A 26,348-nucleotide genomic window follows, 5' to 3' on the forward strand; every position below is an offset into this window, starting at 1 on the left:
CTAGCCTTTCAGACACAAAGTTGACTTTATCAATTAAGAAAGCCTAGCACAGCTCAGCCTACAGCCCACCGCCCTGCCAGAGGCACGAACTTCATCGGCAAAGGCTGAGCAGGTGTCTCCAGGAGATGGCTGCTGAGTGCCAGGCACAGCCTCGTGCTCCCATGGCATCGTCCTCTCTCCTTGTTTTTACACCAGCCTTGGCTCGGGCTGCAGCCAGAACACAACCCACGTCCACGGCCAGGTGAGCTTTAACCCCACCGCAGGGCTTGCTGATGAGTCTGCAGAAGCAAATGGTTTAGTAAGCAGCTCCATCACCTCTCAGGCAGGCACTATATCCAGCAGCACCCCATGAAACTGAGGCCCATGGAGGGCATCCTGGTGTTGATCGGCGGCCCAAGTTGGCAGGGCTACCCACGCGTGAAAAATCTGGGCTGGGTGGCTGACTGTGGGTCTCCACAGCAGGGGACTGCTGCTCTCTGTTCCTGCAGCCTCCCCCAGTCACTGCCCCCAGATGGCCCTGGGCACAAAGCTGCCAACACGGGGAAAGCCTGGAGGAGGGGAGCCCAGGTGCTGAGCAGCCAACCTGAAGGAGCTGGCCTGGTGGGGGTCCGCCCCGATGGCTCCCCACATAGCCATCCACCACTTCCTGTCTCCATGCTGTGTCTACTCTCTCCCTCTGCTTCGTCCTGGACTGGCCTCTGCCATCCAAATCCTATGTGTTTCAGAAAGTCACTTTCAGATGCCACTTGTGAGGCCCCTGCACTGTCTTCCCTGCGGTCGGTGCAGCATCTTCCTCCTCCACCTCCTGTAGCACATTCTCTGACGCTCCCTCGTGGCGCCATGTGAGAGCATCACTTCTGTTACGTACATCTTCCCGACTGCATCTGAAACAGGGGGTGGTGGTACCGTGTGACGTCTGCCCCCAGCCCCTAGTGCAGGGTCTGGGAAGGACCTGACAAGAGGAGGTGCACAGGAAGTGATAAAGAAATCCAGAAAAGAGGTGTGGTTGTTAACTCTTGCAAATGCATAAGGATGCTGGAGAAGATGGTGGCAATCTGGAGTCGACAAGGAAGGTTTCATCGTGGAGGTGGGAATGGATCTGGGCCCTGAAGGAGGGGTTAGGTGGTTAGGTGAAAAGGTCACCAGCATGTTATCTGATCTTTCTTCTTAAGTCAATGCTGAAATATTCAGGGTGGGAGGAAAGTGGCCCATGGTGGCCATGGACCAATCAACGATCAACAGGCGATCTGTAGATGCTCCTGGTCAATCCCCAGTACAACTTTCTGGAATGTGTGGAACTACCCAGGATTGAGGAGTGCATGGAGAGCCACGCCCTGGCTTCCTCCCTGGACCCAGCTCACACTTAGAAAGGAACATCAAACACAAAACCAGAGAGAGGGCTGGAGGCAGATATGCTGTCAGAGTGGGCACGGCACCCCCAAACCCAGTCCTTGGGCTTATGGTGTGGCCATGCTTGACACTGGCCCAGCAAAGCCACATCCTAAAATCAAAGAGGGAACAGCCTGAGAGGTGGAATGCACGTCTTTGGGGAACACATCTTTGGGGACTTCTGTGCCCTCAAGCATCTCCTCCACCTTCTCCCCTGACCCGGAGGTATGCGTGTGAGACTTTGCGTGCTTCCCCTCTTCAGTGAGAAGTTTGGGGTCTTTGCTTAACGAGGGTCAGGGTGTTTGGAGGGGACAGCAGGCAGGATGGAGGAAGGGGGCCCACAGGATGGGTAAAACCTTGTTCACCAGCTTTTTCGCTCCTCCCAGAATACATCACCCATGCTCACCATCCTCCCTTCTGAGTTTGTCTAAGACAAAGAAAGGTTCCACCAGGGAGTCCCCCTGATGGCCACCCCATGGGTCCCTGAGAGTGGGTGTGGATGCTGTGGTCCAGGTGGGGAGCTGCAGGCCCATGACATGGTCAGTACCCCACCCTCCCCCTCCATGGCTCGCCCAGCCTCACCCCTGTTGTCTGGGAAAACAGAGGACAAGGACAGAGCGTGCCTCGCGTTCCCTTAGGAGAACGCGCTCTTTCTCTACTATCTGATGGAGCTCTGGCCAAAAAGTGTACATCTCCCTGCCTTCCTTTCTTCCTCCTTGAGGGCCTCACTGTATCCTTTATCAGGCCACATTGCTGAGCTCAGAAAAACAGACAAGTTATGTCCATGCGGGAGCAGGCTTCTCCCTTGTGGCATCCTGTAGATCTGGCCATCTGTGGCCACCCCAGCTTTGAGCCCCAGGCTGGACCTGGGCCACACCCCTCCTCCTCTGCTTCAGGCTGGCCTGCCGTCTCCCGTGAGTCACTCAGGTAAAAAGGAGGGCAACCACAAGAGGAAAACAATCACTTCTGTTGCCCTAGGGGGAGGTCCCCGCCCAGGGCAGAGTAAAGCTGGAGCATTACTTGCAGTCCACAGAAGTCAGGCCTGTCCCTGGGGCAGCAGGAAGAGGCTGCACGGAGATGCTGGGACAGGGAAGCCTAAGCATCCCGGAACCCAGCCTGGGGCATCCTGACTTGCCATTTCTGATGTCAGCATCTTCCTATGCCCTTTCATGGGGTCAGAACCAGGAAGGGCAGAGGTAATGAGATCAAATTGATGCTGGGTGAAATTTATGGAAGATGAGTGTTGAGCCCATTTCTCTGACCAGCGCTTATCGGAAAACAAGCTGCAGCTGTTCCCTCCTGGCTCACCCCAAACACACTCTCCCTTCTCTGCATCCATAGCTCTGATTTGGTTCTTCATTTTCAGACATGTGATTTGTCTATGGGTCTGTCCTCCCCACTGGGAAGCCCTGGGTTCCCTGTCTCTGACAGCGAGTGCAATGCTTGCCTCTCGTGGGCACTCAGTGGACATCTTTCGAGGTAATGAATGAACACTTAGGTTCCATGTAGCCCCAGTGGCTCTGAGGACAGAGCAGCTGCTGAACTTGGGGTGCTGATTTGGGTGCTCCTCTGAAAGTGAGGGGAGGGATGCTGCAGCAGGAGGTTGCATCCTCTGAGTTGCTAACCTTGTAAGAACAGGGCCATCCTCGGGTGAGTAAACCAGCCTGGTTCTGTCTGCACATCTGTGCTGCCTCCTTCCCTTGACCATTCCTCCTGGGCAGCACGTCCGGGTCTCATTTAGTTCTGAACTCTAGCACAGAGCCTGGTCATCCCAGGCACCTAGCAAATGCCCATTAGATGAAGCGTGTTCTCGCCTGCATCTGTGCCCGGGTGCCCTAGACGCCCATCGTGGCTGTAAGGCGGCTGTTTGAGCAGCATATTGACCCACCCCTTCCCTGCACATCCTGGGACAGGAGCCCCAGTGATGGGTCCTCTTCCTCCCCCCTCCCCCAACATCTGCCCCACAGCCTGCTGTGGCTCCCTGGGCCCCTGCAGGCCTGGCAAACCCCTAGCATAAAGAGACAGTATTTGTAAGATGCTCTGATGGGTAGAGGAAAGAGAACACGTTCTATTTGATAGAGGCTTGAGAAATTCTCAGAAGCAAAATGAGCTGCCTCTTCATATTTGACCCAATCTGCCCAGAATGTTGTATCCTCCCCTCCTCTCCCTCACTTTCCTTCACAAGCTGCAGAGGACGGAGTATCAAGCCCATCACGCTACCAAGGCCTTTTGGTCATTGAAGGACCTGGCGCACGTGCCAGAAAAATACATCTCCTCCCCTCCTGCCAGGAGCCCAGATCCCCTCAGAGAAGCCTACTGGCTCTGCAGATGCTGGATTCTGAAACTGCATCTTACACTTGGTATCCTGAAACCCGCTGAAGAAGCAGGGACCACCTCTGACTCCGGAATGGACTCGTGTAAGTAAAAGAAAATCTCCCAGGCCAGCCATAGCAGACACTCATGGTTTCCTGCTCTAACTAGTCCTGAGTATTTGCTTAAATGAGCTCTGGGTGACATGCCTGAAACCTCAGACAATGGTCACACACACTCACACCTGCTCTAAGCCCTGTGCTCTCTGCTACACACACAGCACCTGTGGTGCAGACACAGCTAATGAATGGGCCTTCTAGGCTCGGGGAGTAGAACATGGGCCTGCTGAGCATGAATCGTATCAAGAGAGTGGGGACCCTGAGAACTGTAATAGCCCACGAGAAAGATGGTGGCCTGAGTAGGGACAAAATCACCCATAGGGTCAGATCCCAAATGATGTGGGAACATGGAATGCATGAACACCCCAGGTGGAGGCCAAAAGCCCAGCTGGATCCCCATCTTGTCTGTCTAGGCAAGAAGCCCATTGTCCAGTCCATTATCCCAGTAGCAAGCAGCAGAAGTAACAATAATTACCAAGACCAAAACCAAACCAAACCAGGGACTTCCCTGGTGGTCCAGTGGTTAAGACTTTGTGCTACCATTGCAGGGGGCACGGGTTCGATCCCTGGTTGGGGAACTAAGATCCTGCATGCGGCGCGGTGCAACCAGAAAAAAAAAAAAAAAGCTTGGGGCTTCCCTGGTGGCGCAGTGGTTAAGAATCTGCCTGCCAATGCAGGGGACATGGGTTCGAGCCCTGGTCCGGGAAGGTCCCACATGCCGTGGAGCAACTAAGCCCATGCGCCACAACTACTGAGCCTGTATTCTAGAGCCTGCAAGCCACAGCTACTGAAGCCTGCGCGCCTAGAGCCCATGCTCCACAACAAGAGAAGCCATCACAATGAGAAGTCCTTGCACCGCAACGAAGAGTAGCCCCGCTCGCAGCAACTAGAGAAAGCCTGCGCCCAGCAACGAAGACCCAACGCAGCCATAAATAAATAAATTATTTATTTATTTATTTAAAAAAACAAGCTTCATTCCTGATAGACGGTCCAAGAGAGAAAGGAAAGGAAGCATCAGAAGGCATGTTGAATGCTAAAAAAGACTTTCTATCATTTGAACATAAGCAAAACCAAACCAAACCTTGTCAGTTTCCATGTTGGTTTGACGGGGGAGTGCTCAGAGTTAGTGGGGGGAAGAGCAGCTTTCCGGGCAGTCGAGTAGGCAAGAGTCTGCTCTGCCTGGGGCGATGTATCCCCCTGGCCATCTGCTATGCCCCTGTGCTCCAGTCTGCTTAGGGATAATAAGATTTTTGTTCTCGAAGACTGGAACATGTAGTAGCCCAAATGCAATGACTTCTGTGGACATCAGCCCTCCAAGTGACATTAGTGCAGTAGAGCGTTTCCTGCTCAAAGCCCCCTGCCTGTCCCACAGTATCTCATCTCCCTGGAATTCAATCCTGGATTTGCACTCAGCTAACTCATTTAAGTGCCACTAAATGCTGGGAATGGTAATAGGCCTCTTCACGTTAGGCCTCATAACAACCCTACACGGGGCATATTTTCTTTTTATGAATCCAGAAATTGAAACTGATTGCTTCTGCCACTTGCCTAAGATCACAGAGCTAAGAGGTCTTCCGATTCCTAACTCAGTGTTTTGCTACCACACAAAAGCTGCCTCCTTCTTGTTTGAACCTGGAATGGTGCCATTTGCCCTCTCTAAGTCCCTCAGCAGGGAGACAAGACAGGAAGAGGCGGGGCAAGGTACAGTCGGAGCCTTGGCATGGACCCTTTCCTCCACGTGCCCTCCTCCTCCTCCCGTGGAAACTGACTGCAGTGTTCCCTGGAGGTCTCCCATGGTGGTCAAGAACATGAACTCAGGAGCCAGATTGCCTGGGTTTAAATCCCATGCACTGTCATGACTACCCATGTGACATCAGAAAAGATATGTCCCCTCTCTGGACCTCAGTTCCCTCATCTACAAAGTGGGATTATAGTAGCACCACCTCATAGCGTTTGTTTTAAGATGAACTGAGTTGATTTGTGTAAAGTATGTAGAACAGTGGTTAGCACTTAGTAAATGTTCCGTGTCTATTATTGTTGTTAATAACAGTTACTTTCGATACTTCATATTACTTCCAAACAGGGCAAATTGGTTGCCTTACTCCCCTTTTATGTAGAAAACAAAATACAAACAACTGAAGCTAAACAGCCAATAGGTGCTCTAAACTCAGGGTCCCAGGCTGCACCTCTTGCTGAGCTGAGCTCTCTGAAGCTCCCCCTGGGAGCCTTCTTATGCCCAAGAGGTACCAGAGCACCTGGACTGGGCCTTCTAGGAATTCATGTGTTTCTCTGGCTAAGGAGTGAAGCCTGGTTTCACGTTCTCACTACCGCCAGCTCTGCGCTCACTCACTCACCTGTCCTGGGGATGCTCCGGCTGTTGCTGCAGCATAAAGCCTGCACGAAGAGCACATTAAGCCCCTTGGGGGTCGGGGTTGCCAGCAGCTTCTTGCAGCCTTGCACGTAGGACGGACAAATGCCTGCTTCTTGGCCTTGGCCTGGCCCTGAGGGCCCAGCGCGAAGTTCCTTACACGGCCTGGAGCTTATTCCAGGCTTCCTAACAGGAAGAACCAAACGCTGGCTCCTCTCTGAATCCTCACGTTCTTCTTATTCTCCTCTTTCTTTTAATAGGATCCAGGTGGCCCCTTACCCAAACCAACTGCTTAGAGAGCTGCCTCCACCTTTCATTTCTTTGGACAGTTTTCTTTCCCAGAAGGTAGGATGGGGAACATGACGAGGGAAACTGTGGTGTGGACCTCACTGAGATGGAGGAGAATTGCTTGTGAAACAGGCAGCAATGAGGTTATGGGGGGAATGTACCCATGTCCCTGTGAAGCTTGTGGTGGCTGAGGAGAGAAACCCATGCCTCAGGCTCAATGCACTTTTCCAGCGTGTAGGGAGAAGATTTCAATAGACTCATGGAGAATCACAGATATGATTTGTTTTAGTTAAGATGATCCTAGCTATTGTAATATACAAATTCTCAAATCTCAGTGGCTTAACATGATACAAGTTTATTTTGTACTCCCACAAAATCTGATGGGGAAAGGGCTCACTCAGGCACCCAGGCTGACAGAGACACTGCCCATTTAACATGTGGCTTCTGAAGTGAGCTGGGTTGGAGACATCCAGCTGCAGATGGGGAAGAGGGCCGTGGAGAGCCAGGGAGGAGGCCTTTTTGGATCAGCCCTGCAAGCGATATTTATCATGTCTGCCTTTATGACATTGGCCAGAACTCAACCACTGGCTTCCCTGTATGAAGCGGGGCTGAGAAATGTAGTTCATGCTGGAGAGCCCCTCCCAGCACCAACTCCACACTGTGGACAGAGAACATGACTGGTGGAATCAGAATGGGAATTCTAGAATGAGAGTCTACCATTGAGATCTCAGGTACTCCTGAGATGGAAGGAGAGAGGGAGGGATCTAAAAGGGCCACATCACAAGAGGGAAGAGATATGGGAACATATGTATACGTATAACTGATTCACTTTGTTGTAAAGCAGAAACTAACACACCATTGTGAAGCAAGTATACTCCAATAAAGATGTTAAAAAAAAACAAAAAAAGACATAATGGACATACCTTTCTTTCCTTTTAGGCTACTCCTATTCTTACTAAAAGTTTACTTCATTTTCAAAATATAGAACATGGAAGCTTATAGAATTTCTTAAGCATATCTAGAGCCTACTGCCAAATACTATAGTTCAATTCGTATCTTTAATCTCATTTGGAAACAGCAATTAGAAATGTGTATTTAAGGAAACCACTAGCTTCCCTTTTTGAACCCATGAAAGAAGGCCAGGATTCACCATACCATAAGATGATAAGTACTGAATTACTATGAAGCATTACAGTATCAGAAAGAAGGTCATTTTCAATTACGGGTTCCATTTACCTCTGGCTTATAATAGCGGCGAGTATATGTTAAGTCAATAATCAGCCCAAGTTCTTCATTCTGTTCTTGGAGTTTGTTAAAAAAGATCCAAGGGGGAAAAACATTCTTCTGGAGCAAGATTCTTTTCAAAACTCTGTCAGAAAGAATAAAATAAGAAAGAACATGTGTTTAAAATCCTTTACTATATTATCCATTTATTCAAACCGTGTGATGCTAACATATGAGATTCAAAGTAAAGTTTCCTCCTCTGGAATTTACAAGCAGTATTACAATCCTTTCTTCCAGAGAGATTAGATGCAAGAAAATAAGCTCCCTTCTATATATTTATTTCTATGTTTGTTTATTTCATGTTGGCCTCCTAACCAGACTGTAAACTCCCAGAAGGCAGGGACCACATCAATTTTGCCTATCACTGTATTGTCAGCTCCAAGCACGGTGCCTGTAAATAGACACATAAATAAATACTTCTTGAATATCTACCTAGAAAAAAAGTAAATAAATAAAAATAAATAAAATAAAAGGGCCATCTTAAAAAACATGGGGCGGTAAATAAAAAGGCAGAAGTGGCTACCCAGGAAACTCTCAGATGAGCTCCGTGTTAAGAAGGAACATGTATAAAACAAAAGTGGCTGTTGACCAATAACAACATAAACTACAAAAGACTGGTATGGCGCTGTAAGAGTCATGTCAAGAATGCAAGCTATCTGAAAAATGTTAACACAGGTTTTTAAAGCTTTTTAAAGCATTGTTTGAGCAGACAAATACAGGAGACTTAGCTCTGTCCCTAGTGGTTGGTGGGTGATCGGGTGTTACTGAGGGACACAAAAACATTCTTACCCATCTATTTTGCTTCCAGCTTGTTTGTTGAAGTGAATGATTTCTAGACCAGAAAGAGCAGAAGACACTGACATCCTCAAAGAATGAAGAGTGTGCAAGAGTGAACCTTACTCCTCAGGTTAACTGACATATCCTGGCCTGAGTATATTACATTTCAAAATTCTGAAAAAATTTCAAGAAGGGATTGCCGTAGCTTCAGAAGAATAGTTAAGAGCACACACCCTGGAACTAGACTGCCTGGGTTTGAATCTTGGCTCTGTCACTTGCTAGCTGTATGACCTTGGGGAAGTTACCTAATCAATCTGTCTTAGTTTTTCCACCTGTTAAATGGATAAAACAATAATACCTACCTCATAGGATTGTTGAAGGATGAAAGGATAAGATTCTGTTTATTCTTAGCACTCAGCCTGGCACCTATTCAGTGCTCAAAAACCCGTTAGCTGCTGCTGCTATTACTACAGTATATGGCTGATCTGACATGAAACATCGGCTAGGAAACATCATGGTAATCAGAGAAAAGTTTAGAAGACAGAGATAAACAAATACATTCCAATTTTGAAAATAAAAGAAATGAATTTTCTCAATGCTATCGGTGCCAGGCAAAATTTCTGACTGTACTGTTATTCAATAATTATTATTACATACCTACTATGTGTGGGGCCCTGGAAATATAGCAGTGAACAAAATAAACAGAAATCCATGCCCTCTTCAGTGTAGTAGGTCTAGTAGGAGAGACATATAATTTTAAAAAATAAGTAAATATACAACATGTTGATATGTGGTGTGGAGAGAAACAAAGTGGGGCAAGAAGATACAGGGTGTTAGAGGAAGAGGGTTTCAATATTAAAGAGGAGAATCAGGCAAGGTCTTGGACACAAGAAGACCTTTTAGTAAAACCTGAAGATGTGTCACCCTCTGGAGATGGAACAGCAAGTGCAAAGAGCCCAGGAGGGTGTCCTGTGTGGCTGCAGTGGAGGGACTTGTGGGGAGAATGGTAGAGGATGAGGTCAGAGATTCAACAGGAGGCCAGACCGGAAAGGGTTTTGCAGGCCCTTGTGAGGACCACGGATGGTCCTTAGAGAGATGACAGTCATTGACCTGGGGACTGATATGCTCTGATTTACATTTTTAAAGTTCACTCTATGGTGTAACAGACTGAATGGAGGCTTCGGTGGAAGCAGGGAGGCCTGTTACGAGGTTCTTGTAATAAACTGTGCAGTGATGATGGCTTGAATCAGGCTGGTAGCCAAAGGAGATGCTGAGATGTGGTCTAAGAAGTAGTCAAATTCTAGACAGAAAAAACCAGATTTTGTTAATAGATTGAATGAGGATGAGAGAAAAAGAGAGGTTAATGTCAAGGATCTGGGCCTGATCAGCTGGAATGATGGAGGGGCATTAACTGAAATGGGACGACACAGGAGGACCTGGCTTAGGGGGCAGGAGGAGACGAGGGGCTTCTTCTTGGATAGGTTACAGTTGAGATGCTTACTTGGCATCCCAGAAGAGACATGTGGCAGCTAGTCGGATTCCTGAGTCTGGAGATGAGGGAGGAGGCCAAGGTTGGAGAGGTACATCCATGCCAATGGATGTACCTCTCCCTGGTGGCGCAGTGGTTAAGAATCTGCCTGCCAATGCAGGGGAGATGGGTTTAAACCCTGGTCCAGGAAGATCCCACATGCCGCAGAGCAACTAAGCCTGTGCGCCACAACTACTAAGCCTGCGCGTCTGGAGCCCGCGAACCACAACGACTGAGCCCGCATGCCACAACTACTGAAGCCTGCACGCCTACAGCCTGTGCTCTGCAGCAAGAGAAGCCACTGCAATGAGAAGCCCGCGCACCACAACGAAGAGTAGCCCCCGCTCACCGCAACTAGAGAAAAACCCACGCATAGCAACAAAGACCCAACGCAGCCAAAAGTAAATAAATAAATTTATTTTAAAAAACCCCAAAAAACAAGAGACTAAAACCTAGAAAAGAGAGGAAGTCCTAAGGACTGAGCTGGAGCACATCTCAATGTTGAATGTTGAATGTTGAAAAGAGGAGGGGGAAGCAGCGCAGGGAGACACAAAAGGAGCAGCCAGTGAGGTTGGAGCACAACTAGGTAGTATCTTGAAGGCCAGTGAAAACAAGGTTTTCAGGAGGGAGGGAATGACTGTGTCAACCACTGCCAAGCGGTCAAGTAAGATGAAGACTGAAAAATGACCATTGGAACAGCTGGTTAAAAGGATTGTCAGCGGACCCTTGGAAAGAAAGTGGTGATAACTAGAATTCAAGATCCGTCCACCAAGAACAGGTTTTGCCAGATGACGCACATTCTTTTATTTAGAAAGTATCTCTGGACAGCGCAATAGTTTGCCCAGATTTCAACATGGTGTTTGAAAAAAAGACTCTTCTGGTATTTTTGAACATGATGGCAAAACATGGGCTTGTGAAACAGTTTTATTACTTGAATTTATAAATGGCATGTTCTACCCTCTCTCTCCTTGGGCTGTTCAAAAATTCTATCACAGACTCGAATGAAAACATCATTGAAATGATGGTCCAGTGTGCAGACGTTGCAAAGCTAGGAAAGATAGAAATATATTGACAGAACACATAGGATCCCAAATAATTCTGTTGGACTAGATGAATGGGCAGAGTTAACAAAGTAACGTGTAACAAGAATGAATGGGAATTCCTGCATTTTGGTAGCAAGGATTGAATACCTCAATATCAGATAAGGAACCAGTGTTAGGCCATAGTAAATGAGAAAGCAACCCCAGAATTTAATGTTGATAATAAGCTCCACATGAAGCAACATAGCGATATGTTACCAAAACCTATTGTCATCCTAGAAGGGTGGTATCTACAATAATTAGTTACCTTATGGCATCTCTGTTGGTCAATCCACACCTACAGTATTTTGTTCCATTCTGGCGTCATGCTTAAAGAGGGAAATTGACATAGCAGGGTGCATAGAGACAAGAAAAGCAGGACCCACGAAAACCACGGCAGCTTCCCTGCCGGTTCTCCACGCCACTCCCAGGGTGGTTTCCCTTGAACACACATAGGATCACATCACTCATTTATTGAACGTCTTCAGAGCTCTTTCTCCCATTACCTACAGAATAAAACCTAAGACTTTCCACATTCTAAGCCTATCTCTGCAGCTGCATTCCCTCTATTCTTTCAGTGGGCTTGATGCTCTGGCCGCCTATCCCCCTAAGCTTACCAAACTGGTTCTCACTTCCTGCTTTCTCTCATTTCATGCCCTCCTGCAGGCTCCTAAAGCACCTATTTTTTTTTTTTCCCTGTGTTCTTGCCTTAACTCACTAGTCATTGTTGCCTTTTTTTCCTATCGATATCCCAAACTAGACTGTAAGCTACCTCAGGGCAATGTTTCTTTTTTCACTCTTATTTTCCTACCTAGAGCAGATCTTGCCACAAAGCAGGTATTCAGTAAATATGAGGTAAATGAATGAAAGGGGAAATAAATGAATCAGTGCTGGTTCCTCTGACTAGAATGCCCTCCTTTCCCATTTGTCCATCTGGGACACCTCATTCATTGTCCAAAGCAGCCAGCTCAGGCAGCAGGCCTCCTGAGGACCCTTCCTGCTGCTGCAGATGCTTGCTTCCTGTAGCGCTCGCCACGGGGCACCACCGAGCGCTCAGGGCCTTGCACGTATATGCCCACCTGGCCACTCTATCCTGTTCCTCTTCATATGCTCAGGACGGTGGCTGGCCACATACCTGTGTCTGATGTCATATCTTACGAGGAATGACTATAGCCACTGAGATTGTAGAGCACAGAGAAAGGAGAAATAGGATTTTTTTAAATTAGGAGATTGAAAAAAACAGATGGCCATTTGGCCTTGGTGTTGCAGTGGTAACTCACATCTACGAGGGGTAAAGTGGATAGCTCTCCAGTCTCTTCCAACTCTGGGACTTTGTGACTCTTGAGCTCTGGAATTCAACAGAGTTGTCCTATCACTGAATTGATAGTCTTGCTTCAGGCTAAGTGGCCCCAGGAAAGGGCTTGGAAGAAGTATGGCCCCCTTTGCAGCAGGTAGATTGTGGTATGAGAATAAGTGAGACGGTCACCGTCTGGGGCAGCAGGGAGAAGTTTCTAATCTCTCCCTGGCCTTACGGGAAGAAAGCTTCCCTGGTCCCACAGGGTTTGGGGCTGATGGAGCAGCTCATTACAGCCTGCCCCAGCAGGCTCACTCCAAAGCCAGTCTGATTCAGGGAGCTCCGGCCACTGCACCGCAGATCTTTGTCTCCCTGCGTTTGGGGCGTGGAGACACAGCCTTGTGCCAATGCCCCAATTCATTCGGGCTCAGGGCAGGTCTGAATTCTCAGAGAGATCTAGCGGGAGGTCATCAGTGTGGGAAGAGAAAGGTCATGGCAAGACTGAATGTCCCTGTGACCCTCAGCTGCAGGGCCACTTTGGCCCTGGGATATGGGTGGAGGGAGGAGTGGGAGGTCAGAGGGGATGTATCCACAGAACCTCTCTGCCAGCATTCTTTAGTCACGAGATGAGATTTCCAGGAAATCTGTGGGTCAGCATAGCAAGAGCCTGGCCTCAGCTTTCAGGCCAGTAATAAAGGTTCAGAGGACATGGTACCTTGTCCTCAAAGTCGTGGCTTCCTGGAAAGGGCATGCAGAAGACTGTTCCCTCTGTATTGAGCCTGCTTGGGTCTGCCAGGTGTCTACCGGTCTGCACTCTGAGTGTGGAATAAGAACCAGGCTGGCCAACAGGGAGCATTTCTAGGTTTGTTTCCTAAGAATAGAAGTGATAAGATAACAGCACTCAGGTTTTCCGTTCCATTCACCTTATCAAAGGGACAAAGTATGTAAGTGCGGCGCTCACGTTTACAGCCACCTGAGATGACATTTGACGGTTTCAGTGTCCCTCTGAAATGTTCCCCTTGCTTGACTCTCCCTACCTGTTCTCCTACCACCCAGTCCCTAAACACCACACCACCTCCCCTCAATCCCATCACCAGAATCTCAGAAAACAATTCAACTCACAATAAACTAGTAAAACTCTTAAGCTGAGTTCCCTTCTTTGTCTTTGCAGTGAATTGGGGGGGCCCTAGTGGCCCTTAAAACTTACATCAGTAACTTGCTTCTGCCCTATCACACTCAGCAGCAGGTCCCGGCTCACTCGGACAAGGACTGGCCTGACCCCACTGTGGACCCTGGGCTGGAACTGGCCTGTGTGAAGGCGGAGAACGGTGCCGTCCCCTCTCAATTCTGGGAGGCTGCTATTCTAGGGAGAAATACAGATCTGGTAGACTATTTTTGAAAAGCAATTGAAAACAATTTGTAACTGTAAGCACCTACCCAGAGAGTTGCTTGGATCTTTACAAAAACAACATCTGGGACTTCCCTGGTGGTCCAGTGGTTAAGAATCTGCCTTCCAATGCAGGAGACACAGGTTCAATCCCTGGTCAGGGAACTAAGATCCCACATGCTGCGGGGCAACTAAGCCCGTGCGCTGCAACTACTGAGCCCACATGCCACATCGAAAGATCCCGCATGTCACAAAGAAGATCCTGCGTGCCGCAACTAAGACCCAACACAGCCAAATTAATTAATTAATTAATTAAAAATAAATAAATAAATAAATAAAACATCATTTAAAAAAATCTGTTGATTGTAGCTCAGTGCCTGTCACACAGAATCCATTCAATCAACATTTGGCAGATGTCCTTTGAATTCGTTCTATCGACAATAATTTAATGAACAACATTAGTTCTGGATACTGAGGGAGAAATAAAGAACAATGTCAAGTCCCAGTCCTCCACTGTCCTACAATCCTGTGGTGGAAGAAAGACATATATCTGAAGAGTAAAATCCCACTGCAAGGCAATCTATGACTAGGGCACATCTGTGCATTGCGGTCCTGCTGGCTATAAGAGCTGAGGGATGTTTTGCTTGGCTCAGCTCTCCAAGTTGGCTGGGTCCTACCCAGTGTGCCCCGGGGCCATCTACAGCAACTATGCAGGGCCATGACTTCATCCTGTGGAAAGAGATGACCACATCCTCCTCTCTCTGGATGTTAAGGTCCAATTCTTCCGGCTCTAATTTGGCTGGAAGCACTGTATAAACATCAGAGATGATGTCATAGGGGAGGATTACAGAGGAGATGTTGGTGTTACATTAGTTAATTTTGTCAGTGAGCACGATAAAGGTAATGGATTGGAATTGCTATAATGAGTGTTTTTGATGCTTTGCCACGAGGAAATTGTTAAGGAAGGAAGCTTGCCAAGGGTCATGAAGAGGAATCCAAAGCAAAATCAAGACTAGAAAGTTCTCCCCTTTCAGATCTTTCTGCTGCCTCTGTACGAGTTCATTCTGGAAATCATAGCATGACCAGACCAGCGGGCAAGCCTCATCCCTGAGTGAATCTCTTACCTGCTCCAGACAGATGGGACATCATACCTTCAGCTTCCCACTCATGAGCAGACTGGCAGTGTGTGCCCTTCTTAGCTGACCTCTGCATGGTCAGTCTACCACCTGTCAATTGTGTTTTCTCTTCCCTCTAGTTCTGGGCTCCCTGGAAGAAGATACTCATGCAAGTATCTGCGGTGTTACTCTGATAGTTTCTGCTGTTTTGCAAGATGGCACTGTTCTGGCCTTTAGTTAATTTCTCTGGTTCTTGACATAATTTATACATTTATGTAGATGACCAATCTCCCCAGCCATATCCCTGGGTTCCCCTTTTCCCTGGCCCATCTTGACCATGTTCGGGTGGGGTCTTTGTGCTTGCAAGTCATCTATGACAGCCTCCTACGCCACCCTCTTCTTCACACCCTGCCCTCCTGCCAGACTTCTGCAGACCTGAAATGGAGGAATTGGTGGTTATTCTGGCTTGCAAATTCTCCAGCTGATTTTCCTCTCTTTTTAAAGGCTGGTCACCCTGCGATGCCCATGTATTTATAGGTGTCTAGCCCACTTGGAACCTGGTTTTGAGCCACATCACTCTCCTGTCCTTATACTCCGTGGAGTGAGGGATACAGTCTCTCTGGCTGTGCTCTCCCGTACCCAGCACAGCACAGGGATACTCTAGGTCCTCAATAACTATTTGCTGAGCTAATTAATCAATAACCTAGTCTTCAGAGATTCTCACTTCTACCAGCAGAATGCCTCTCGCCTAACTCCACAGGTCCAGGAAAGTGAAGTCCAGATGTCCTCTCCTGACCCTCTCCCCCATCCACCACCTCCTTCCCAGTCCATAAGGAATTTCAGTCTTATCCCCCTTGCAGAACAAATCTATGCTAAAGGCAGAATTTTCTTTGAGGTCACAAGAAAGAATTTCAACATCAGCTAAAAATAAGCCTCCCAGGTTCTTTGTGATTTCAGTATTTGGCCCTTTGAACTTGTTGCTCACCTTCAGGCCTGGAAATCTCACTCTTTCATCTCTTTCCAAGACTGGTGTTTTTCAGGTGAATTGGTTGGGGGTAGAGGGCAGATATGGGAGGGTGGGATATAGCTTGAAGGAAGGTAAGGGATAATTTATTTATAAATGGTCTTTGGCACCACTTTGATTTTCAGGTGTCTTCGATTTCTCATCTGATAGATTTTCAGTGTTGTTCCCAAGTGTCATTAGCCTTTTCCCCAGTTGCAAACATGTCAGATGGCTGTGCCTAACGAACTGAGGCATGAGAGCGGGTGGAGGCAGACACATAGTCCAGTGGGTGCAGGCCGAGGGAGGGCTGCCAGAGCAGGAGCAGGTGAACAGAGGAGCAGCTAGCCATTCCCTGGAGCCCACAGCCCGCTGCGCCCACCCCCCAGTCCCCCCAACGCATCACAATCTCCTTGCAGACAAGGCTTCCACTACAGGCCTCTTGCTGCTCTGACGCACAAAGAATATCTGGCTTGATAACCATTTATTCAGTGATTATAGGATTAACTGCAACCTGCAGCAAAGGTAAGCCTTTAAACAAAGGTTTTGCTTCGGTTTTCTGGAAGGGAAAAGAAAATATAGAACAAACAAACATATTATCCATTAATGGGTACTTTCAACTTAGGACTCCAGCAATTTAGTGATCAGCGAGGATGTCCTCATGCAAGGAGGTAATCAAGTTCAGGCTGCCGTGCCCACATCCCTCCTTTTCTTCACAGGCTCAACCTTTGATTGCAGTTGCCATGGCAAGAAAATTGTTGCAAGAGAACGGGAGAATGATGGTGCCTGTACTTGGGAAGTGAGATGTTTATGAACATTCACATTTTCCTCTTTTTCTCTTTTCTCTGCTAGAAAATAAGAAGGAACGGGGGACGGGAAGCAATCTCATGTTCTCTATTATGTGCCAGGCATGAGGCTAGGTGCTTAACATATATATTGTATGAAATATGTAGGTACGTGTGTGTATAAAGCCCTTTTTATCATGAGCTACAACTCACCTACCAAAGAGCACACAAAACAAAGATGTTCAGCTAATTGTATGTGCAAAACTGTTTGTAGAAACGTGTTCTTCCTTGAAAGAGGATTTACATTTGCTTCTGCCAGGCATTTGGGATGGGTCTAATCTGAAACACCTGGGAGGGTTTGTCTAATTCTAATTCTTCCTTACTTCTTCAGCATCTCAACTCAAAGTAAGAGGATTCACCATTGACCCTTTTCACCCCTGGACTGCAATCCATTCCCTTAGTTCAGCCGCTTAGCTTCTCTCCAACCCCTCAGGATTTACCAAATACTCTCAAGCTAAAGCAGTCCTATCTACCAGTTTACTGCTCTGGGCCTCTATACTGGCCTGGTAATTCTTCATGCTCTTGTTAGTGCTCACTTTTTAAAATTTTTTTTTAAGCTTTTCTGGTTATCATCAACAGGAAAATTGGTATGAAATATCTAGTTTGCCATTTTCAAACTTGGGTAGGCTAACGAACTCACTAAGGTCATACATCTTGAATAGCTTAGATAAGGCTGGATACAAAACTTGTTTCTTTTGTTTTACACTAAGCTATCCTTTACTCTAACTGAAAAAGAAAGAAAAAAAAGAAAAACACCAGAGCATTTCAAATTGAACCAGAGTTTTACATTGCCAGCTACAGAAGTCAAAATAATCTCTTAATATTTAACTATGAATCTCTTAAGTATGTTCTCTAAATCTTGTTCATCTTTGTATTCTCAGCCCCTAGCAGAGTAATTTCAGATAGTATTTGTTGAGTAAAAGAAGGAATAGGTAAAGGGGTGAAATATACAATTGCTAATGAAGGTACTTTCTACATGGACCACTAGACTCCTCAACCTGAGGAACCCCCAACCAGTATATCACAGAATATCCTCTCTGTCCAAGATTCCTTTTCAAGATAAAGTTTTTAAATGGTATGAGTGGAAAAGACCTGTAAGTTCAGAGTCTCCAATCTCAGCTCCTCAAAATATCGTGAGGGATCTTCAAGTTCAAGGCTGGTCTAGCTTCTTTCCAGGGGGCTATAAGGCTGTAAAGGACTATCAAGATGGTGGACTACCAGATGGATCCACCCACTGTCAACCCAGCTTCAAAATGCCCTAAACAAAACTCAGCATATCTTCTCCCCCGCAACCTTTTTTTAAAAAATATTTATTTATGCAGTTAAACCGGGTCTTGGTTGCAACACGCAGGCTCCTTAGTTACGACAGGAGAATTCCTTATTTGTGACATGTAAACTCCCAGTTGTTGGATACACGTGGGACCATACTACTACCAAGGAATCAAACCCGAAACTCCTGGATTGAGAGCACCGAGTCTCACAAACTGGCCTAGCAGGAAGATTCGTCATTAGATCTATTTTTATCACAGAAATATCAGCCTTGTTTATTCCCACAAGCCTTCAAAGAATTGAGGCAACTGTCATGCTCATTCCTCCCCATGTGAATCTTTAGTAAAAGATAAAAGATTCATTCGATTATGAGGAGAAGCACTAGTACAGATTCCTCTCCCTTTTTTAATTGCTTCTCCTTCACTTTGTTTACTGCCCCAATTGGTGCCACTGCTTTTCCCACTTGCCTATACTAGTATCCTAGTGGTCATCCCTTATTTCATCCTACCCCAAATCACCAACTTTGATGAGTTTTGAATCTAAATATTTCTCATATTTGTCCTTCTCCTGGACATCTCCACTCTTACTGCTTTAATGTGGGCCCTTTTCAATGCCCACCTGGAGTGCAGCACTGGCTTCCTAATTGGTCTCACCTCCATTCTCTCTGGACCATCCTCCACAGAGCGATCAAACACAGCACTGCATTCTTTAAAGCTCTCAGTGCTTTCCTATCACCTGCAGACAACGTCAGCTCCTTTCTAGTTTGTAAAACTCTTCATAACCTGGCCCCTGCCTACCTCTCAAGCCTCATGTTCCCTGTTTTGAAGTTTGTGTTCTAAAATTACCAAATATATTATGCTTCCAAACATTTCTGTTATTCCTTCTGCATGAATTTCTCTTCCTTCCCTCACTTCTTCACCTGCTTAATTTGTACTCCTTTTTTAAGAATCGGCTTCCCCAGGCCAGTCCAAGTGATCTTTCACTGTGCTCCCAAGGTAGACCTCAATCATAAAACACAATCTATTATATTGAAAAGGTTTTATATTTATCACTTTCACTAATCTGTAATAAACTTGAAGGTATTCTAGCTTAGTGGTGGCACTTAGTAGGCCTTTAATAACCTCTAGGTGTTCGTTCTTCAGTTTGAAGAGTTTAATTGAATAATAATATTTAAGATGAATCAGAATTAGAATGCATATTGTCCAAATATCTTAGTCATTTCAATAGGTGGTTTGTTATGTTGTTTCTTGAGTTTTATTTTTCTCTTATTTTTATCACTATTAATAAGCATTAATATTATATTATTGCTACCTTAAAGGTATATTATATTTGCTACCTTATTAATCTTTATTTTATTATGTGAAAAGTTGATTTTTTTACATAACTGGATGGGTGTATTGAGAGTGAGATCTCATTTTCTCTTTTTAGAGCCCTCACATATTTTGATGTTTTTTTCATTCTCCTTCTTCATGGAAAGAGACTTGTGTTTTTTTTACTGTGCCCTACAGCATGAAGCTTTATTTATTAATATGTTACCTTTATTAATACGTTACCTTCCTTCTAGTAGGATTGGGTCCTACACTGTTTTATGTCTTCATTCATTCCACGTGCTAATGAATTCCTTATATTTGTGTCCTGGAAGCCCCTGATTCCTCAGAGTAAAACCCTTCCTTCAGCAGAAATGAGAAATACACTTGCTGGTTATTCTAGTTGCAAGAGCAATATTTAGTCTTGTTCTCCTCACCCTGCCATCAATCCTGGGATCACTGTCAACCTTCTTGCCTTTGATGTAAAAATCCCAGCTTGCCTTGGCTTTCTGACTGACAGTGATGGTGGTGCCTGCTTCAATGCCTATCACCAGTGGTTTGAAGAGGCAAGAAGGATATGAAGGGAATGGATGCTTTTTACAACTGGCTTGGCCTGTACTTGGTTTTATTGCTTTATTCCCTTACAACTTATAATGCTTGAAAGGCAGTAGAAAATTTATTAGCCCAGTGTCTGAATTTCAGAAACTAGTAACCTTCAGACTGATGTTCCCTCCATTGACTTACTCCGTGTGGCAGATTAAACCTTCCAAAAATGGCCGCAGCTATATTTCTCATCCTACATGCTATTCCAGGACCTGTCAGTCCCCCATCAAGAAGTGAAGTCTATCTCCTCTCCCTTCAAACCTGGGTGGATCCTGTGACACCCTGGATGAGTATAACATAATAGAAGTGACACTGAATAACTTCTGAGGTTAGGTTATAGAAGGCAGTCTACACTTTGGGAACTTTGATTCGACCTGTGAGAAATCCACTTACCCTGAAAGGCCATGTGGAGATATCACATAGAGACAGAGAGAGATGCCCAAGGAACCCCAGCTCTTTCAGTCTCCAGTTTTGTGTCTTCCCACCCAAGTAACAGAGATGTGAGTAAGTGAGCCTTCAGAGGATTCCAGCTCCCATCCTGTGAGGGTGGATCAAAAGTTTCCCTCCATATCTTTCCCAAATTGCAGACTTATGAGCAAAATAAATGCTGTTGTTCTAAGTCACTAGGTTTTAGAGTTGTTTGTCATGCAGGAATATATGCGCAGAACACGCCTCATCATCAGAGTTCAGACAGAGACTCTCATTTGATGCCTTTTCTGTAAAGGTGGAAATTTGAGTTTCTAGATGTGCCCTTAGATGGCAGAATGGGATGATAAGTCAGAAGGCTTTAAACTCTTTGTGTTGAGGCTTCTGTGTGAAAATAACACTGGAGATACTTTTTCAGGGCCCTTTGGAGGCTGGGAGAAAGAAAGAGGAATTAAAGTGGAACAGAAGGAAGAGAAGCATGTGACAGACAGGCTATTCCTGGTACCTCCACATCAGAGGACGAGAGACTACCATTTCTTTCTCTGTGTCACGTATTACAATCCCAATTCCCCAACAGTGTCCACCGCCCTAGAGAAGAACACAGGAGCCTTACTTTTCCTAGTGCATGATTCTTCCTACAGAGAAAGAAGACTTGTCTCTTTCTTTTCATTTGCCACTATATTTTTAGGGCATCTGACCTCAGGAATCAGGAGAAAGGTGGGTGACTGTCCATGGTGCTGGCTGACAGGAACTCACATCTATAGGCTCTGTGACTTACAATGACAAAGGCATCCTAGATCCTAAGATGATCAGGGATTTGTCACTAGGTTTCATATATTTAGTTTTAGGATGTGATATAAAGACCAATCTAAAAAGGAAGACCACCATTTGTTCATTTCTTTACCTTAGTACCATACAGACGCCTCTGTGTAGGGGTGGGGGGTGGGAGGTGTAGTATATGTATTCAACAGAACGAGGACTAAACAAGTTCTCCTAGAAGCATTGAGGTATTTTACTCATTGACAATGTAACATTCCTTATACTGGAATCTCAAGTAGGCTAATCAGCATTTTCTTCTGCATGTTTCATTGAATATCTTTGTTCACTGTTACTGGATGTGGACATAGGCATCCCATATGCCACTGTCCTGGAAAGGGCAGACTGAGAACCCTTGAGTCCCAGAATCTGGGACATGCAGTTGGAGGATCAGTTGGTTACCTTTCTCTTTCCCCCTCCTATCTTCCTGTCCCCCCATGTCCTCTCTCTCCAGTCCTTTCTTGGCTGTGCAAGACCACATCCTAGGGTGGAAGTAGAGGTAGAAATCGAATGGTAATGACAAGATCCTGTGGGGGCAGGAGGATAGGCTCCACCCACCTCACTGTGCTTCACAGTCACCCGTGTGGCTACTGTGGTGAGGTGGTGAGGGAGAGCACTGCATCTGAAGCCAGACCTGTGTTCAGATTCAACCTCTGAGGTTTGATGGCTGTGTAACCTCAAACCAGTCATTGAGTCCCTTTTTATTTTCTCATCTGTAAAAAGATAGCCTGCAGAGAGTTGTTGTGAGGACTAAGTGAGATGATGTATTAGAAAGAATTTTGTAACCCATGAAACACTCTACTAATGAATTACTATGTCTGTTAATGGAGACATAAGAAGGGATGAAGGGGTGAATCTCAGTGGCTATTGAAGGCAGCAACAACGAACGGACAGCTGGGAAGAGAGGAGAGACATCCTCACAGGCAGAGGATATCTGGACCAGAGTTCCTGCCAGCTGGGTCTAACCCAGTAGAGGGAAAGAAGAGGCTCACCTGCAGGTGTGCATGTGCCCAAACTGAGGCAGCAGGTAAGAGGGGAGAGCAATTGAATAACAGCAGTCATGTGACCCACACTGGCGAAATGCCGGGACTGTGCTGAAGCCTTACATGCTCATTTACTTCTCAGGAAAACTCTGTATAACAGGTGCTATTATCCTTACTTATAGAGAATCAGTTCTGATAGGTACAAGAAATTTCTAAAAACCTCACATCAAGTAAATGGCAGAAGATGGATTCAAATCTAGATTTTTCAGACTCCAAAGCCCCAGCCAGGAAGATGGAGAAAAGATTTTATTTTGTTTTAATGAATTTTTATAACAAGGAGGAGAGTCAGAAAAACCTACTGTGAGGCAGTTCCTAAAGCCTAGGTTTCAAAGAACCAGGGTGAGTGAAAGAAAGTAGGTGGTGGGACGAGTCAGAAGGTCCAGATGAGCCACAGAGACAGAGGCATATACCATCCTCCCTGTGGAATGGCTCGTGGGTGAGCTGGATGCATTTAAAGTGCTGTGGACAGAGCAATATCCTGCAGCCTATTCTAGGTGAGGACCAGAAAGTCTTCCTCTTGGGTCTACCTGTGCTCCTGTTCTTCTCTTTTCATTGCAGTTAATAGTATTAGTGAATGGCGCAGACCAGCATTTACCACAGTGTATTCCAGGGCACATTCGTTCTGTAAGATGTTAATGGATAGGACTTGGAAAAAAGGGTCAAATAAACTCACTTCAATTTAATTTAAGACATTTTTTGAAGGCTCACAACAGGGCTGTGAACTACAAATTCAACCATGAAAAATGCAGGTAAAGTTCTTGTCCTCATGGAGCTTGTAGCCTAACAGTCAAGTAAGTTTGGACATGTTATATCAAAGTGATGTAGGTTTCTTTACTGTAAACATTTCAGGGTTTTATGATGCATGCATTTCAACTTTCCAAGAGGAAGGTAGAGTATGCAGGGTATACTCTATGCAAAAAAGGGTACAGAGTAGGCCAAATATCTGGCCATGTAATCCTATTTTCTTTGCCATAAAGTCTCTTCTCATGGCCCCAAAGCTGGTGTTCTGCAGCAAAAGCCTGGAGGAAATGGTGGGGGCAGATAGAGAAAAAAGGACATACACCACTTCCACCTTGCTACATGTCACCACCATATTGGTAATGTGACCAAAAGAGATGATGGATAACATTTAAGCCCAGGACATGGCATTCAGGTGATGTAAATGTGGGGGACAGTGGTCCCCGTTTGTGGACATTAAATGACAGCTACCTCTCGACACTGAACTCTGATGGAGAGTCAAGGCCACCTAGAAATTGCCAGAGGAAAGTCTGAGGGGGTGGATGGTCCTCTAAGCAGGATGGAGAGGCTCACTGGGCCAATGGAGTAGCAAGAGAAGGAGGCATAGAAAGTGGTGAGTGAGGAGGGGGTAGGTCCTTTCCTCCTAGGCCATGAGAGAGAGGGGGTCGCGTTTCTTGTCAGAGTCTTACAGGAGGACCTAGGTGGCAGCTGTGCTGGCGTGGGCCTGAGGGTACAGCATGTTCCATCTTGTGTATAATATAGACAGAAGCACTCACTTGAGTCAGCCATGGGCCAGCAATCAAAGTTTATCACTCAGGCAAACAAGCCCAGGAAAAGAGCTGACAGATGGCTAATCTTTTTTTTTTTTTTTTTCCTCCCCCAGGAAGACATTCTGATCTTGGTTACCCTCTGGGTTTTTCCTCTCTCTCTCTCTGATCCTCTCGCTCTCACGAGATGTGCCCTGCACAGGCGTTACATAACAGACGGCCTGCAGGGAACACCTATACAAGAGGGCATGACAGTCAGACAATGGGTGGGCAGAGCTGCCCTGAGAAAATGGAGTCATTCATGAGGCCTGTGAGAGGCGGCTCTGTTCCCAGCTTGGCTCACTGGTAAATGAAGTGCGCTGGGGACAAAGAGGGAAACTTTACACTCTTGCAATTTTCCCACAGTGGCAGACTCACAGAAAAACAAGGCACTAGTTGGCTTAGAGGAGAAAAGGCAACCATATCCATAGACTTTGCTTTCTCTCCCAGGTCGTTGTCTCGTGCCAAAACCACAGAATAATCTCCCAGCGAGAGAACAGCAAGGCTGACTTGCTGTGGGCCTAAAAGGCAGAAGCCAGAGGGTATGTATGGGTCTGCCTTCTGCTTCTGTCTGTTTCATCATCGCTCGATGGGTTTTCACTTCTGAATCACTCACATTTTACCTCTGTTCCAGCTCACTTTGCAGGGAAAGAATGTTGTCAGTGAAGACGATTACTCTGAAAGAGAAATAACAACATCTTCTCTAAGTGCAAAATGAGTTGCATCTTCTTCCACAGAGCCAGCCAACTCACCTGTTCTCAGGCACTCTTCAGTTCGAGGACAGGATGACCATTGCTCCAGGCCTGTGTCCGGAATCACATCCAGAAAATATTTAGCAGCTGGGCCCAGGGACGCTTTGCATGGGAACTTTGTACTGTAGGTATATTGCTGCTTTGACTTATAAATCACAAAGTGCCAAAAATTTAACCTAAAAGTTATGTGTGTCTTCTAGTGTTTCATATAAGACTAAATTTCATGCCAAGAAGATACCAAAATTATAACAAATAATCTTACATATTAAAGAAAATTCCCAAACCCCACTAAAAACCTACTTATCTTGGTGCAAAGCTCTTGTCCAAGTTAACTGTTTAAAGAGATTTTTGGAGTCTATTGTAGAATGATTGGACACATGGCACTATCCCTACCACTGGGAATTCCACTGTAATCCCCAGGTGCAGAGTGGATCCCACTGTGGGGTAAGTAAGTATAATATAATCGTATAAGATAGGAAGGTCCCTCTTTATCTACCCTGGAAAGTTTTCTCCTTACCCAGTACCAGAGGACTCCACAGGATAAAGAAGGGGAGAAGAGAGTTAGGAGGTGTAAAACACTTCCAGAATGATATGAAGGCACTAGTGCAGTCTAGTCTGGGATACAAATATAGTAATATAGACCTGGGTTTGTAAGCTCAGCCCCATATGAGGAGGCTCTGTCCTTCTGGGCACTAAGCCTATGATGTGTTCAGGTGCCAGCTGAAGAAGATGGTGGTTAAATGCTCTGGAATAAGATAGATGGGTCTGTATCCTAATTTTAAAACTTGGTAACTGTGAGACCTTCAGGAAATTACCTTGCTTTTGTTTTCTCAACTGTACAATCAGAATGGCCACAATTTATAGGAAGGTGGGAAGGGGTAGACCAGACATCCGTCCCGGGAGAACTGGAGGACATGAACTGTAAGGCACCTCCTATCTCAGGCCATTCACAACACTGAGCAGCCTCACGAAGCAGGTGGCAATTTTTTGAGAAGAATCCTCATTGACTTGGGAAAACTTCACACAGACCAGTATCGTGTCATGCACTGGGGCCTGGAAACCACTGCACAGATTATCTGCTGTGGTTGAATCCTACACTGACTTTAATGATATTCTGTAAAGAGGTAAACTTTCAAGTTTTCTCATTTATGCTTCAGGTGTAAAAATGCAGCTTTCACCAAATACATGGGCCTCCCCTAACTGCTTCCACTTTAGAATTTGAGAGAAGAATCAAAAGCCTGTGGGCTTGCAGATGATCAGAGAATAGGCAGTCACCAACATGTTTGGAGCACCTATCATGTCCCAGGTACCATGCAAGACTTGAGTTACTTATGGTACTTACAACAGAGTGGGAGAGAGAGGTGAGGAAGTGGGTTAAATGTTACAAGAATGAAGCCTGGGAGCCTCTGGGAGTATGCCCTAATCAGAAGAGCAGTGGCAGGGGAAGATTTTCCAGAGGAGGTGATACCTGAGCTGAGTCTTGAAGAATATGTCAGCCAGATGAAAGTATGGGGTGTACCCAGGCAGAAGGCGCCAAGCGTGCAAGGCCATGGAAGGCAAGAGGGCATGCATGTTTGATACACTGCAGTAGTTCCACATGGCTAGAGAATTAGCATGTGGTGAGATGAGACATGGTGAATAGGAGCCAGAGATGTAGACAGGGCCCAGATCTCCATAATATTCCCAATTAGCTCTGAGACATCATTTCTCCCCAAGGAATACCTTCAATAGGGATATTTACTGCTCTAAGCATTTACTGATCATTTAATTCTTCAAATGGAATGGTAAAGCAGAGAAAGACACTG

The 26,348-nt window shown here is 46.0% G+C and overlaps 1 long non-coding RNA gene and 1 other non-coding gene across 2 annotated transcripts in view; both read right to left on the reverse strand.

The window, feature by feature from the left end:
• Positions 1-4,014: 4,014 nt before the first annotated feature.
• Positions 4,015-26,348, reverse strand: part of LOC114486120 (uncharacterized) — a 30,136-nt gene continuing 7,802 nt past the window's right edge. Inside the window, exons 3-4 of the long non-coding RNA XR_003679370.2 lie at positions 24,408-24,468; positions 4,015-7,843 (exon numbers count right to left, since the gene is read on the reverse strand). This is a non-coding gene — a long non-coding RNA (uncharacterized lncRNA). The remainder of the gene's footprint in view (positions 7,844-24,407; positions 24,469-26,348) is intronic.
• LOC112066719 (U5 spliceosomal RNA) lies at positions 18,320-18,439 on the reverse strand. The gene has a single exon (XR_002892824.1). It is a non-coding gene; the product is annotated as a U5 spliceosomal RNA (small nuclear RNA).

This window comes from Physeter macrocephalus, chromosome 4 (genome assembly GCF_002837175.3).
Source record: "Physeter macrocephalus isolate SW-GA chromosome 4, ASM283717v5, whole genome shotgun sequence".
NCBI lineage: Eukaryota > Metazoa > Chordata > Mammalia > Artiodactyla > Physeteridae > Physeter > Physeter macrocephalus.